The sequence below is a fragment of the Zonotrichia albicollis genome, chromosome 14 (assembly GCF_047830755.1).
Source record: "Zonotrichia albicollis isolate bZonAlb1 chromosome 14, bZonAlb1.hap1, whole genome shotgun sequence".
NCBI classification, from domain to species: domain Eukaryota; kingdom Metazoa; phylum Chordata; class Aves; order Passeriformes; family Passerellidae; genus Zonotrichia; species Zonotrichia albicollis.
The window spans coordinates 13,131,840-13,147,442 of record NC_133832.1 but is presented as its reverse complement, the minus strand read 5'-3'; the positions used below and the strand labels follow the sequence as shown (position 1 = coordinate 13,147,442).

Genomic DNA, 15,603 nt, shown 5'->3' with positions numbered 1-15,603 from the left:
TGCATTTATAGGTACAGACATCAACTTTATTTTCCTGCCACCAAACCATATTTATTTTGAGTTGTGGTAAACACTACTCCTTTTCATAAAATCTGTTTAAAGCAACTGATTTGCAAGATTATTTTGGAGCTGAGAACAATTAAGAACTCTAACAGCTTAACCAGCTGTGATAATTAGCACTCTCTAAGCCTGTCTTTGGGGAAATACAGCACACTGTCTTATTTTAGTTCTTCCATAGTGGGACTGAGAAAACAATGTAAATAACCAGTGTTCTCCTGAGCAGCTCCTTGGGATGGGGAGCCTGGGGCAGAGTCAGGGCTGGGTGTGAGCTGCCCCAGCGGTGATTTGTGCCCGCCCAGCTCCCAGGGTGTGTCATTTTGGTAATCACAGCTGATAAATTCAACTAGTCATCATGATGTAAGCAAAGCCTGTTGTCAGTAGGGGGGAAGTGCGTGCTGCTCCCTTCTGAGAAGAAGGGCTGGTTTTACTTTACTAAGTCCCAGCAGCAGCCTGTGGACTCCTGGCCAGGCTGGTGGGGCTCCAGGGCAGGATGCTGGGGAGGCTGCTGGGGCACAGCCAGAGGGTGGCTGGGCTGGTGCTGTGCCCTGCCAGAGCCGCTGGCAGCAGAGCAAAGAACGCCCAGGACACGGCTTGGCAGACGGCTGATCCAGGTGGGTGGAAAGCCCTTGGTCACTGTTGGGTGCTGCAGCATGGAGGGAAAGGGTATTTGCAGGAAAGGGTGAGAAAATGAGCTCATTCTCAGCCATGGCTGAGGTACTGCAGGGCTCTGAGTCCTGGGGCAGGGAGCACACCCAGAGCTCTGACCAGCACAGTGCACAGGGGTAAAGCTTTTTCTATTATATAGCTGTTCTCCTATGGCAGCAAATACCAATTGATGCTTCATGCCAGGAAATCTGTCAATTAAAACAAATAAATGTTCCGTCTCTTTCCCAGCTGCCAGGTCTCCAGAGGAAGATCAATGCTTGTCCCTGAGTGTGCAGGGCTGGTGCAAGTGGAGGATTTGCTCCCCTCTGCTTCCTGCTCTGCTCCTTGCCAGGTTACAGCCACAGCTGTGTGTGCTTGTGCCAGGCACTGCCCTGGATTATGAGACAGAGAACAGGCATGGGCTGCTCCCACATGAACAAGCTTTCTGCTATGGACAGAATTTCTCTTTGCACCATCCCTTTCTTGGCTGTGCCTTTGCAGAACCCCTCACCCTAGGAAAGCTGGGCTGCATGGGCCTGCCTGTGCTCCTGTGGGATGGCGGAGGGTCTCCAGCTTCCCTAAGCTTCTGGGGCTTTGTCCTTGTCTTCCTTGGGATAGAGCATCTGCTTTGAGCAAGTGTACTGCTTGCTGCAGGTTTGATTCTGGCGCTTGCTGATGTAGCTCTCCTGGTCTCACTGTACCTTGTGAGAGAAATAGGAGAAGAATGGAGACAGTTTACCTGGACCAAGATTTACAATTGGGATTTTTCAGCCACTTACAAGTCCTGGCATGCATGAGCAGCTCTGGGGCCAAGGCACTTACTATAATTTCACCAGCTCAACACAGGCAGGAAGAAATTCTCTCCATGCCTGTTCTGCAGCAGCAGTGATTTCCTTTCAGCTAAGTACCAGCAATCCAGCAACAGGCAGGGAGTGAGGATGCTGAGGCTGGAGACATCTTCATGTCCATCTCATCCTGCCCATCCTGGTCACAAATGCCAGCTCCCAACCCAAGCCCCACGTTTGCACAGGGCATTGTAGTGTGGGTGCACCTACCTGGATGTAAGTACTGGGTGAGCAGTCTCAGCTGCCCTGCAAAGACCACTTGTACACTGCAAAAGCCAGGGTTTGAGCCAGCCATTGCTTACCGTGTTTTCAGGATCTCTCTGCCACTGTCCTTGTTGTTGACTGTTATTGGGCTTGTTTCCATCAAGAGGAGCCAGAGTCCTTTTCTCACCGTGCTGTGGGTGACAGCATGCAAATGGCATCACCGTGGTAGCCTGATGGGGTGTAATGTATCATCATTAGAGCTCAGTAATGTGGTACCCAGCTTGCATGAGAACAACTGCCAGTCTCCCACCAGGCTGCATTTCAGCAGACATCATCTCTCCATCAGTGATTTCAGAAGAAGCTGTGGAGGAGTGAGCTGCTTGTACTGCTGGCAGTTTGTTTAACTCACTGGTTGGGCCGTTTAAAAGCAAGATGCTCACAGGGTGAGATGTTGCTGCGGGCTCAGGGACTTCAGCCCCACATAATTTGCCCTCTTAATCGGGAAGTTTAGAAGAGATCTTTTACTTTAAAACCTACCAAAATTAAACGGAAGAAAGTTAAATTAAATAAGCTGCAAATGTAACAAAGGTTCTCACACCACCTGCTGAGTCTTTTTGATGTTAGAAAGCACATTTAGCTTCTACAGAATAGAAAAGTGTAATTTTAAATTTTCAATCCTTTTCCCTCTGTACCAACAGCTCTTTTCCCTTCTTGAAGCTCAGCTCATTGCTTTGTAAAAAAATCTCTTACAGGTAAAGAACCTTTCAGGAATGAAAGAAAGCCTACAAATTTTGATAAAAAGGTGCTGGTATGGTCGGGACGCTTTAAAAAGGAGGAGGACATTCCCAGGCACATTTCTTAAGTGGACATGTCAGAATGATTCTTTTGGCTGTGAACATACAGATTGAGACCCCAGCCTGCATTACCCAGAGCTGTGCTCTTGTGGAGTTAGTGCCTCCCCCATGCTGGTGTCCAAAAATAGCTGTAAATAATTGTAACTCTTGTAACTTTTTGTCATTCCCTGTGAGGTAAACTGGATTTGCTTATTTTAGTTATCACAAATTTCAGACTAAGCTGAAGTGACAAGTGGCTTTAAAACTCAGAAGCCACCATAATAAGACATCATTCAATCTGAGTTTTTACATGCTTTTCTGAGTTTTATTGATCAGTGATTAATAATGCTGCATCAATTTTAATTAGAAGCTGAGGCTACATTTGGCTTTGTTGACAGACCTGTGCAATGAGTTCCCCCTGTATGGGCTGTGGTTTCACCTCCTTGCTGAGATGTTTTGTTAAAGGATTATCACTCAATTTTGGAATCCTAATGCTTCTGACTTGTGACATCCTGGGGTCACCTCCAGCTGTCCTTCCCCTTGCAGGTGTGAGTAAATCCTGGATATAATTTCAGGGATGGCTCATTGCTATGCTGCAGTTCCTTGCAAACATGAATTGTTGGGTATATGCCAGGAGTTACTCGTGGAAGGTGGTGGAGATTTCCAGTGATGGATGGGGCTGTTCAGCTGCTTGGGAAGAAAACTCCTGGATGGTGCAGCTGTGTGCTCTGACCCAGCTGTGTGCCCTCACCAGCCTCCCACCACAGGCAGGTGCTCATGGGGCTGGTGCCAACTGCCTGGCAGAGCTGTGCTGTGCTGGGCTTTCCATTCCCTGAGGGTGGCATTGCCTGGCCCTGGTGGCATGGCCCCAGTGCCTCCTGGTGCTGCACAGCACCCCAGGGCCTGCCCTGCAGCACCCAAAGGTTGGCCCTTCGTTATTACAGTGGAAAGATTTTCCTGTCCCTGTCATTTTACAGGCTTTCACTCTCTCACACAATAAAAGAACACAGGAGAGCAAGAGTTTTTAATCCTGTTATTGCTGATGGCTTTTGACCTAAATCTTTTCCCCAAGGCTGATTTTTAGAGTCCTCCTTTAAGCAGCTGCAGAAAGAGAAGGCTGAACCCCATTATTGCACATTGACAGGAAGTAGCTGCAAGACTTGAGCATTCATTACCCCTCTCCCCATGATCCCATTTCACACAGGCTGCTGCAGAATGGAAAATCTGCTCTGTCCTCCACAGGTCTGAGGTCCTGGACACTGCAAGGAGCATTGCCAGGGTAAAGGTTTGCTACATCATGATTGCACTGACTGTGCTGGGCTGTGTCACCATGATCATCTCAGGCAAAGAAGTGAGTATTGTTTCTGGGGGAACTGGTTCACTTAATGCATGGTCTGTCTGTGTTCTTTGGAAATAAGCACCTGGGTGACAGATAGGTTTGAGAATAGGTACACATGAGCAATGTATGCCCCAGCTCTGTATCACCCCTTCTCCAGAGGAGACACTGGCATTGGAAAGCACAATCTGCTGATTAATGTGCTGCTCCTGACCCACTCTGCCATGAACCTGTGCAGTGCAATGCTCTCTATGATGGTGTCTCAACAGGAGGCTGGGCCAAAGGCAATGGAATAGCTCAGACAGTGTCTCTGGAACCTGGTTCTGCCTGACATCTGCCAGCCACGAGGCTCCTGTGCTCCTGCCTGCCCAGCCTGGATGCCACCATGGGCATCAAGAGCTGTGACTCTTCTCCCTGTCCCACACCACTGCTGGGTCTCCAGTTTGACTTGCAAGTCCCAGTGCACCTGTAATCAATTTACAGTGTAATTCTCCTGCTAATCAGAGCTGCAAATGCTGAAAATGTGGTATAACAAGGAAACAGATTAACTTCTATCACTGGAAAATATCAAAATGGACAGTGAGGTGTTAAAGGAAGTGGTGCAGATGTGGGGAAATTTAGTGGTGGCAATTGTGTGCAGGCAATGATTTCCACCAAATTGTTTCCAGGCTGCCAAGAAGGATCAGACTCTGCTGAGGATGAATGCAGAGAAGAAGGCCAAATGGAGGGCTGAAGTGGAGAAAGGTCAGGAGGCAGCTGTCGGGAAGTCACAATGATTTGGGACAGATTTATTTTAACATAAGAAGATAAGTGATTTCCACATGTGGCATATGGACCTGTCTTCGTTTAACTCTTAAGAGCTTTTTCACTGAAACTCTCAGAGCAAAGTCTTCACTGCTTAAAAACTGCTCCATGCAAACTGGGAACCTCCTATGGAAATAAACTGCTTTTTGTGGCTTCTGGTCTTTGGCACCAGGCCCAGCTCATATACAAAGATCTCTTTTAAACTGCAAAGTGTGGAAAGGACAAATGCAGGACTCCCCAGTTCAGGATCAGCTTTTCATGGTGCTGCTGGTGCTCAGGTCTCCTCCAATGCAATCATTGCTCCCAGTGATTGTCATGAAAGTTGTCTAGCTCTTGCTTAGCAGTGATTTCAGTCCAGAGTAATTGTTAATACACGGTTTGCTAAAACTGAATTCTTTTTAATCATCATAGTTCATTAACTCATAATAAAACAGCTGTCCAATTACATCTAAAACAAACACATCTCTTCACAGCTTCATTTAGAGTGTCACCAAACTCTCTGGGATTATGCTTAACAGATGGGAGAAGTCCTAATGAGATATTGAAAATTACATTTTCACAAAGTGACTTAACTTCAAGACAGGCCCCAGTTCATGCCTGTGGGTGCTGATGCTCTGATCCTCCAGGTGTCACCTGTAACCCCTCAGGACCTGTAAGGCTGCTGGTGGAGCTGGATGTGCTGCACGGAGTCCCCAGGGACACAGCATGGCAAACCCAGCCAGTCTGACCCAGCTGCTGCTGCCATGCTCAGCAATGTCCTGAGCATCACACTGGGGCTGGCCTTCCCAAGGTTGCTACTTGGAGCAGCCACACTTGCACTCCAGGGGAGTTTGGAAGCTCCTCCTTAGGTCTCTGTGGTTGATTGTGTCAGAAATCAAATCCATTTATTGCTGAAGCGTCACTGCACAAACAGGCTGCTGGCAAAGCTGGGCTGAGGCATTGGCAGGTGGGCAGCAGTTGTTGGGCTCTGGGACTCCATCTCCTGTGCCTGTGGCTTTTGGGCAGTTTTTTCCCTCTGGTGCTTCTCAGGAGCACTTCTGCCCATGCTGCACACCGGTTTAGGGTGAGGGGATGTTACCTCTGTCACATCTCCAGGCTTGCAGGCCTTGTTTCTGACTCACCGCCCCATGCAGTACAGTTCACCAAAAGTGATGTCTGCTCCCTGTAGTATTCCTCACAAAGCACATCTCAGGGAAGTGAAATAACGGTCTAGGACAAGTAGAGAGTGAGTAAGTCTCTGCTGAGAAGGCACTTTTGCTTCACAGGTAATATGGGCTCTTTCATTTTATATGACCTGGTTTTCTTGGTTAGTGCAATAAACTGCAAGAATTACCTCAAAGTTAGTGCTCATTTGGGGATAAACTTAAAGAGCTTGCTCAGTCTCTTAGTTTTTATTTTTTTTTTTAATTCTTAAATTACTTTAATATGCCCTTTTTCAGAAGGTGTATGTAACAATTAAAGGAACCATTTTGATGCTTGTAAACAAATGCACATCCATGTTCTGAGCTTCCCTGACTTAAGCAGGAAAGGACATGACCATAGCAATATCTAAAGAACAAGAAAATTAATTGTGACTTGTTCCAGTCTCTGCTCTGCACTCTCCTCTGCCTAGGAGAGAAACCTGCTTCAGTTGTGAGCTATTGTCAGATCCTCTTAAACAGCCATGCTCTCTGCCTACAGTGCATAAAGCTGCCACATTACACACAGTCATTAAGAACAAATCAATTCTTCCTCCCTGAGCCACTGGTAAAGCATCTGAGTGACCAGGTGACCCGGGTGCTTCTGGGCTCTTATAAAGAGCTATGACTATTACGTAGGGAAAGATCCTTTACCAGTGCCTACATGATCATTCATTTTGATGTCATATTACTCTCCAAAGAAACCAATTGGACTGACCTGTGGCTGCTGGTGTAGCACAGCCTCAGCTGGAGTCTCCCCTGTGTGAGCTGGACATGTCCCTCTCCAACACTGGGACTTATCACTGCTTGTTAAAACCTGTTTCCATCTGTGTCTGCAAAGTCCTTTGACTCTCCTCTTGAAAAGCCTCTAATTAACACAGAGTCCTGAATGTATAATTGGCTGATCCTCAGCACCTTATAGCTGTGAGTTTCTTTATTTCCCCTCCCATCTGAATTGCTTCAGTGTCACACCTGACCCTCCAGGCATTTAAAAAGGGGATGGGAGGTGTTATTGGCTAGGAGCTATTCTTTCCTTTTCAATAAGGTGCCCTGTGTTTGCCAGCCTGGCCCTGAGGAGAGGGGCTGGCTCCTTTCTGAGGCAGGGGACAGAGCTGAGGATGTGCTGGTTTGCTGTGCTGCTTTGAGAGACCAAGGGTGAGTCCTCTGTGCTGGGGGGAAAGGGTTCCTCTTCCTTGCAGGATTTTTTTTCCTGTTTTAATGAATTCTTGTATGGCAGTGGTTAACAATGCGCTGTTGGTTGGTGCCACAGAGATTTGCATTACAGTAACAATGACTGGGGAAGCTCTGCTGTAGTAGCTGGGGTTATCTAATTCTGCTTCCATTAAAACCAGTGCTACAGTTCCTCCTGGGATTAAAGTTATCATCCATGACTTTTTGAAGTTTCTATGATTTCCAGAGACAGCTTCCCCAGGGAGTCAGGCTGCTGCAGGGCAGAGCTGGGTGCACTGAGCTTTCTTCCTCCAATGTGGTGAGATCCTCATGGCCACCATGATTTCAGAGCTGGCTTAAACACAACTCTCCTGCTTGGATTTGGCATGGAGTCATTCCAGTCCAGCAGGAAAGCAAGGCCAGTGTTCAATAATTGGAATTAATTAATGAATCATTCATTAACGCATTGAGATAACATTAAAGCAATTTTCCATGGTTAAGTAGCTTGATGATTTCCAGTGCTGTGTGATGTATTGCAAAACCTCTGTGACAGTCATATCATGAGTAAGTAGCTCCTGAAGGGCACTGAAAGGACCTGAGCATTTAATTTCTCTGCTCTGTAAGGGATCCAGACACAACTTCCAGCACTGCATTAGTCAATCTGGCTCCACACCTTCTCTGTGCAGGCAAGAGCTTTTCTACATGGAAACCTAAACCTCACGCTTGACTCTTCCTCTGCAGCAGTGTTCCTCAGTGAAGGACCCAAACCTTGAGCTAAGTCTGGAGCAGGGCTTCCTAGAGAAAAGTTGGGCTCATTCACAGCTTAGGTATGTTCTGCATGAGCAGAGTTATTGGAAACTTCACCAGAACGTGGAGGGATTTTCGTGCTGGTCTGTAATCCACATTCCACAGATGATGTATGGCCCTGTGACTTTTTCTAAATGAAATGGGAACCAAAATAGCCGAGTGAATTACAATTGTTCCTAATGGTTCATTTTTCTCTGTATGCAGAATGTGTGAATGCAAGCACAGCTCACACAGTGCTCTATGACTTGCACCCCCTTGCACTCAACTTCTCATCCCCCACAAGCAATTTTATCAGTCTAAACATTGTCCTGCAACAAATTTCTACCAGCAGGGCTATAATCTGTATCAAGGACATCCACTAAGGTTGTAAAGACATCATTAAAGCAATGGTGCTGCAGGGAGAACAGAACAATCTCCAGAATGATCCCAAGTTGTTTTAAGAGGCAGAAGAAAACCGTGAAAGGCGGGCACTTAAATATCCCAATATTTCAGGACTCTAAGCCCCAGGAGAAGGCAATTTTACTTGACAAACAAGCATTAATGCAAAGCTAAAATACAGCTATTGTATGTTGTTCTTTCCCGCTCATTTGTGTTTTTCTTCTCCTGGGAGCCCTTGTGCAGGTGGCACAGGGGATGCTGTGGGCTGGGGACTGCTGGGCACCCACTGCTGTGGTGTGAGCACATGCAGATCCAGTGGGATGCACAGTGATACCCTGCAAAAATGGGCAAAGCATCCTATGTATTAACTCCCACAGTGCTGGGATTTTTCCTTTTGTTTCTTTCTCTCAAGGAATTTTCTCCTATTTGTTGCTGAGACAATAATGACTGGTACTTAAGAGCAACAAAAGATGTAGCCAAGGAGAAGGGGGAGAAGTGCTGCTGGCTGAGGGGCATTCTCTTGGGAAGGGCAGAGCTACCATGAGATGGAAAGGATAACTAATAACAATGCTCAGCAGCTTCCAACATGCACCACAAAGGCAGTCAGTGCCATACCATCCCTTTTCAAGGTGGGGAAATTGCACCCTTGAGAGCAGCACTGCTCTGAGAGGGCATCAGGGCAAGTGTGCACTGGCATAGGCATCACCCCTTTATGTGCTCTAAAAAGAGCTGAGGACTTAGGATAATGAGGTTTAAGGGCTGTGGTTTGGGATGCTGGGAAGGGGTTCCCCATCACCCAGACACCTGGAGATGCTGCTGAACTCTGCCTAAGAGCCTGCTGCAATGGCCAGCCCCTGTAGGGATCTGCTGGGAGTGCACTAGAAAGGGTATCACTAATGAGTGGTGATACTGTAGAAAGTGGCTGTGCGCAGAAATACTCACAAACCTGGAAGTGAGGTAGAGAAAACATTCCAAATGTGGCATAGAAGAGGGATGGCTTTGCCCTCTCTTCATTTGACTCCCTCTTCCCTGTTAGGAATGTTTTCATCAAGAAGGAAATGTGTTTTGAGTTGCTTTTACACATCAGCCAGGGAGCTGAGGTCTGAGGCAGCCTCCCTTATGCACTCACCAATCTTCTCACTGAGGCTGGGCTGGGGTCTGGATACTCTCCCACAGCAGCTGGTGCAGGCTCAGTGCTTCCCTGCTAATGTGCTCCCTCGCTGCTCAGAATGCAGGAACACTTCTATAAACAGCAATAAAGCCATGTACTTAACCAATAAACCAGGCCTAGGAGCTCTGACACCCAGACATCAGAGCTGAGATAATGACTCTCCTGGAGCCTAACCTCTGCGTAGGCTGAGCTATTATGATTTCTCACTCCACAGCTATTATCCTCCATTATCCTGCCTCCATCCCACTGCTCTCTGTAGTGTGTGCTGTCATACACACCTCCCAGGCTGTGACTGCTGTCCCTGAGTCCCCAGCACTGATCCCCTGCACATTACGGGGCTGGGGTAGTATTGATGCTTGCCAGCTTGTGGTGGTTGCTGAGTGCTGCTGCTCTTCCCTCAGGTTTCAGTGAGCACAGGATGGCTGTGTTGGCAGCCAGGCAAACCCAGATCTGTGGAGTTTTCAGGGTCCCCCGTGGCAGGAAGGAAATGATGAATCTGACTCCATGCTCTTAGAAGGCTATTCTATTCTATTCTATTCTATTCTATTCTATTCTATTCTATTCTATTCTATTCTATTCTATTCTATTCTATTCTATTCTATTCTATTCTATTCTATTCTATTCTATTCTACTAAAACTATACTCAAGAATAGAGAAAGGATACTTACAGAAGGCTTAATGAAATACCAATTAAAAACTGGTGACTCACTTCAGAGCCCTGACACAGCTGGACTGTGATTGTTTATCCAACAGGTGGTTGTTTGATTGGTTTCATGTGAATTGTTTTAACTTAATGACCAATCTCCAGACCACATTCCAAAGTAGCAAAACACAGGAGAAGCAAATGAGATAATATTGTTTTCCTTTTTCTCTGAGGCTTCCAGCTTCCCAGGAGAAGAATCCTGGGCAAGGGGATTCTTCCAGAAATTATGACAGTGCCACAGATCCCTCACTGTGTGTGCTGTTTGTCACACACATTGTTTGTCCTGACTAACAACATCCTTACACATTTTACCTACGTCCTGCATGCTGGCTGGGAAGGTGTGTTGCTGACAGGGAAACCAGTCTGCCTGATGTAAAATGGTGTGTTTAGATCAGCTGTGTGCTGCTTGTCTGGTTCCATAAACCCAGGAGTAGTTTCACAGTGCTGGTCTTACAGAAACATTGGCTTTGTTCTGGAGAGGTGAAGGAGTAGCTGACAGCTTGTGGTCTGAGACAAGGGAGCTGGAAACACAAGTTCATGTAAACTCCTCTGCTAAGAAGTGCAAACCTCTGCAGTTTTGAGCTGTGATGTGTTTGATGTTTGCTATGAAGTGTTGTTTCATTTTAGACCAAGTGCCATAACAAAGAGGAGGACTGTGTGGTATATGGGATGTGCAAAAGGCTGAGGTACTCAATGACTTTCTGCCTCACGAGCAAGTGCTCAGCCACACTGCACAAGGCACAGAAGGCAAATGAGGGACTGGGAGAAGGAAGAATTACCCACTGTAGATCAGGTTCAAGAACATCTGAGGAAAACTAAAGGTGCACAAGTCCACGGGACATGAAAAGATGCGTCCATTCTGAGGGAGTGGCAGAATTGGGTAATTTCAGAAGTCATGGCAGTCCCCACTGTAGCAGCCAGCTGTTCCTGGCCTCTGGTTTGGGGTACTGCTCTGCCTTGCCATAAAGCCAGAATCAGGTTCCAGTTTTGTGTCTGGCCCATTGCTCTGACACATCTCAGTCCACCTGTGTTTCTCAGACAGGTGACATCCCTGGAGAACACCAACCCTTATTTCAGATGGGATTTTCTGGTGGGCCTGGCTGGGGTGGCCAGCTCAGGGCGAGCTCAGTTCTCTGGTGCACTTGGTTTATGCATTTGTCCCCCACATGTCTTGTGAAAGGGGAATGGGGCTCCCAGCTACACCTTAAAATGCAAAACCACATCTTGACATCTATGGAAAATTAAGTTTCATGCAATAACCACTTTAGAGACTCTGATTTTAAGTGACTGGAGACTAGTTTTTAACCTAGGAGGAATCTAGAGGTAGATTTACATAACAATTGATCTAAAAGCTCTCTACCACCCCAAAGAGACCAAAGAAACCTGTTTCTGCTCCGTTTTGTGTTTTAAGTGCTTCTAACAATGCAGCAATTCAGTGTTTCAGTACAATTTGCACATTCCACAATAGTCTGCTCCAGAGAAAATTCCTTCATAGCATTTATGTATGTCTGAAGTCCTGCTCAGAGGCTTGAGTGCATTTTAGTAAAAACTTTCTCTTCTGGCTTTCTATATTCAGTTGTTTGTTTAAGATTTAAGTAATTTCAGAATATACTGTTTAATTTTTTTCCTTCTTGTGGCAGGAAAAAAAGCCATTAAGCCCAGATTCAACTTCATGTGCATGAGCAAAATAGCTTTTATTAATGCCTTCAGCTGTGATGAGTGAGAGCTCCAAGCTGTCAGCTCTAACTCTAGGGAGAGTCCCAATGCTGTGCTCAGAGTTTATATTAAAGATGAGAAACTGCACGTCAACATATCAGTGAAAAGCCCATGAAAATGAGAATACACAATACAGAGTTTATTAATATTATGGTCCAGTAAAAAGGTGAAAGCTGTCAAATAGGGAGGAGCAAGTGGGGCCTGAATTTCTATCCTGTCAGGCTTTACAGTCCCCGTTTGACCATATTTTTTCCATTTTTCACCTTTTTAAGTAGTAAGCTCAGGATTCAGCCAAAAGGATGTTTATTTACCTTTGGGCACCAGCAGATATTGCTTCTTCCTTGTCAGTACTGGGTATTCACTGTGCAGCAGGGCAGAGGCTGAGTCTGGCCCAGGTTTGATTGGGAAGACAGCACTCTCACACCTTGCAGAAGCTGCTGTATGCTCTGCCACAAACCCAGCATTTCTTTATTTCAAAAGTGCCTCTGTGGTTGCCATGGTTTCAGGAAGCACAGGTCTCACTTTGCTGTCATGGGGCTGATTTGTTTCCAGGCCAGTGTTGTCACCAGGGCCACCTCAGCTGCAGGGAGCTGGCCCAAGGCTCAGACACCACAGGCTTCCTTGGATATTGGGATTTTTCCAAGATCACACCCACCCCGTGTGTGCCACACGTGGGTACAGACCAGGTCATTTCAGCCTTCAGAGAAATGGGATAATTTGATTTAAGGAAGCCTTGCTGTGCCAACATTCTGCCCACAGGTTTCTGCAGGATGTGTAAGACCGACCCTCAGAGCTCAAAGATTTTTCCCACTGCTGTGGGTTTTGTGTTATAATCTCTTTTTTTTTTTTTTCAGCCTGTTTAGCAAGGGGGCTGTCAGTCAATACCTCTTGTCTGAAATGGAGGAGTTTGACATTGGTTCATTTTACACCTGCAGGTGAAATTTTGTAGCTGTTAGAGACAGATCATCTGTTACACACCCAAGGAGCAGGCAGGTATTGTTAGAAATGCTCTCACCTATCCATGAGGATGGTGAGAGGCAGCAGTGCACCCAGGTGGGTTTCAGGGGAGGCTGCCAGTCAGGAAATGCCCTCAGAACCACTCCTGCCTCTGCTGATAGCCAGCACTGTGCTGATTAATCACTTTTAAAGTTCAGCGAATCCATAATCTTGTTGGGAAGTGTTGAGAAAGCAAATTTGCTCTGAACAGAAGGCAGTCTCTGAGGGCAGGACTTGTTCCCATTCCAAATAGGTGTTTGCTGGTGCAAAACTGAGTTTGTGTAGGATCCACCAAGCACCTCCATTTTTCCTTCCCTCGGTCTTTTCAGTTTCTCACTGCTCTTCCTGTTCAGTGAGAGTTTTGGAAATGAGGGATGGTTTCTTCCTCCTCTTCTCAGTAGTAACATGCATGAGGTGAAGACAGAAGAAGACCTGAGGAGGACAGGAGGGCTCTGCACCTCCTCACCTGCCTGCCCTGCCTAATCCCCACTGGCCATGGCACCAGTTTCACAAGGGATCACCTGCCCTTCAACTGGAGCAATGTTTGAGTGCAGGAGTGACACAAACCAGAACTCTAGTGATGAAGAACAGATAGAACTGGGAAGAATTTGCCACTTTCTTCTATGAGTAAATGGCAACATTCTAGACCCAGTATCATTAAACTGTTCAGAAAAAGAGGTAATTTCCTCCTTTGAGTACTGGAGACACCACAATTGCTCTATAGCATTAGCAACTCCATCACTACCAGAGTGAGTCTAAGAGGACGAAATAGGGAGGCAGGAAAAAAATCCACCTCTATTTTTCTTGCCTTACCAAATTAAATGACCTGCACCGGGGAGTTTCTAACACTTCTAAATGGTTGAGTGAAGCTCCAATTTATTTCCTGTCAGATTCTCATATGCTCCAGTGTGATGAGGGCTGCCCTACAGGTGCTGAGCAGCCTCTCCTTGCTCAGTCTGTGTCCCTGGTGCCCTCACATGCAGCTCCCACCTGCTCAGGCAGTGGGTGCAGTCCTTGTTTTGTTTTGTTGCTGTGCTTTTTAAGTGACTGCTGTGTTTGCAGAGGAAAATTCAGGTAGGAATAGAGGTGGTGGCTTTCATGGTGTCAGGGTGAGGCTCCTTGCATCTTGCATTGTAGCTCTGGCCAGAGGAAAGGCAGCCAGAATGCAGCTTTATTACTGACAAAAGCAATTTCTGAAGCACTTGGTGATGTTAATGGCTTTCAGTTGATGCGAGCAGGTGAGGCTGAGCCAGGAAGAGCAGCCCAAAATGTGAGGTTTGGGAAAGCAGAATAATGTCAAGCTCTGGAGGGCAGCTGAGGTGCTGCAAACCAGCCCAAATGTGATGCTGAGGAACCTCACTGGCTGGTGGGAGAGGTGGTACAGGCAACAAGAGATAATGGGTGTGAAGAGGGATCCACCTCCACGATATCTCAGCACACAGACCTGTAGCTGCTCCTTGGCCAGCTCAGGTGGGCCATGGGGTGGCTGTCCCAGGGTCTGGCAGGTGGCCCTTGCCATCTACCATCCCATGCTCCACATGGATTGTGGGTGTTTGAAAAGCTCCATGGTGTGACTGAATAACCCCAGCCGTCCTGGATCTCCCATCCCAAAGCTGGATAAAGCTTGTAGAAAGGATAGTTCTGTATAGACCCTGCTCCTGCAGCTCCCAGCCTCCACACAAGGTTTCTGTACCTCATGGCAGGAGCAAGAGAATGAGCCTGGAAGTCTGCATAAGGTTTTCAGATGTGTCTGAGCCCTATATTGTGAAATTTGGCCAATATAGGACTCTTCAAAGGGCTGAAGAGAACATATTGGTAAAACAGCATCCCTCTCCTGCACTGCACTGCTCAGAGGGGAGCAGCACTCTATGGCATGCATAAAATTAGTGACACTGTGTTTTTGTTTCCTCCTTTGATTAGCAAAGCTTGTTGCAAGTGGTGTGTTTAAACAGATATTATGCAGGATGGTGATAACCAGTTTTAAGTCATTATACAAGCAGTTTAATTTGATGTTGCTCCATAAATAATCTAAGTCTATTTGCATGCATATTTTGTTGACAGGAAGATAAAAACCATAATTCCTACAAACAACATAATAATGTTTTATCAGTGGCAAAAATAGAGGAAAAAATCTGCCTTTCAAAAATGCAGCGGTTCAATCACTAAAAAATAGATCTTCATCACATCCAGTCGTATTAAAAAAAAAAAAAGGTACAGCTCCATCCCTAACCTCCATGGAAGCAGAGAAAAGACTAAACTATGTAAGTTGGGGACAGTATCTTTTGTTTCCTGGCTGATGTTCTCTGGATCTGATCACTGCATTGTTAATAGAGGGTGCTATGTCCCAGTGCATCACTTAGATACACAAAGTAAATTTTATGGGGTTTGACTATTCTCTGTAAGACTATCACAGGCTTAAAAAGAAGAAAAGGAAGTTTCATAGTTCAGTCAAGGAACTTTTCAAAGATACTTCTCTGTGTTGTGAGTCCAAATGCAAATCTCCCAGCCCGCTGCTGTGGCTCACAAAGCTCAGGGGTGGTGTTGCCCCAGCACAGCTCCTAGCTCTGGCCAAGATCTCCTGCCAGAGGGTGCCCTGCTAGCACAGGAGGTGGGCAGGGCTCACAGAAAGGGGAAATAAGAGCCCAGCTTTTATGGATGACAAATAAAATATTTCTGGGGGAGTTTTTCAGTACCTGATTTGAAACATCTGTGTCATACAGCATCTACAAATTTTATCCATGTTTCTGCAGTTCTGTG

At 46.4% G+C, this 15,603-nt stretch overlaps 1 long non-coding RNA gene and 1 pseudogene across 1 annotated transcript in view; both read left to right on the top strand.

Moving 5' to 3' along the window:
- The first annotated feature begins 416 nt into the window (after positions 1–416).
- Positions 417–5,156, top strand: LOC106629283 (protein FAM162A-like; annotated as a pseudogene).
- Positions 5,157–6,896: 1,740 nt separating this feature from the next.
- Positions 6,897–15,603, top strand: part of LOC141730858 (uncharacterized) — a 49,620-nt gene continuing 40,913 nt past the window's right edge. The window contains exon 1 of the long non-coding RNA XR_012582643.1: positions 6,897–7,060. This is a non-coding gene — a long non-coding RNA (uncharacterized LOC141730858). The remainder of the gene's footprint in view (positions 7,061–15,603) is intronic.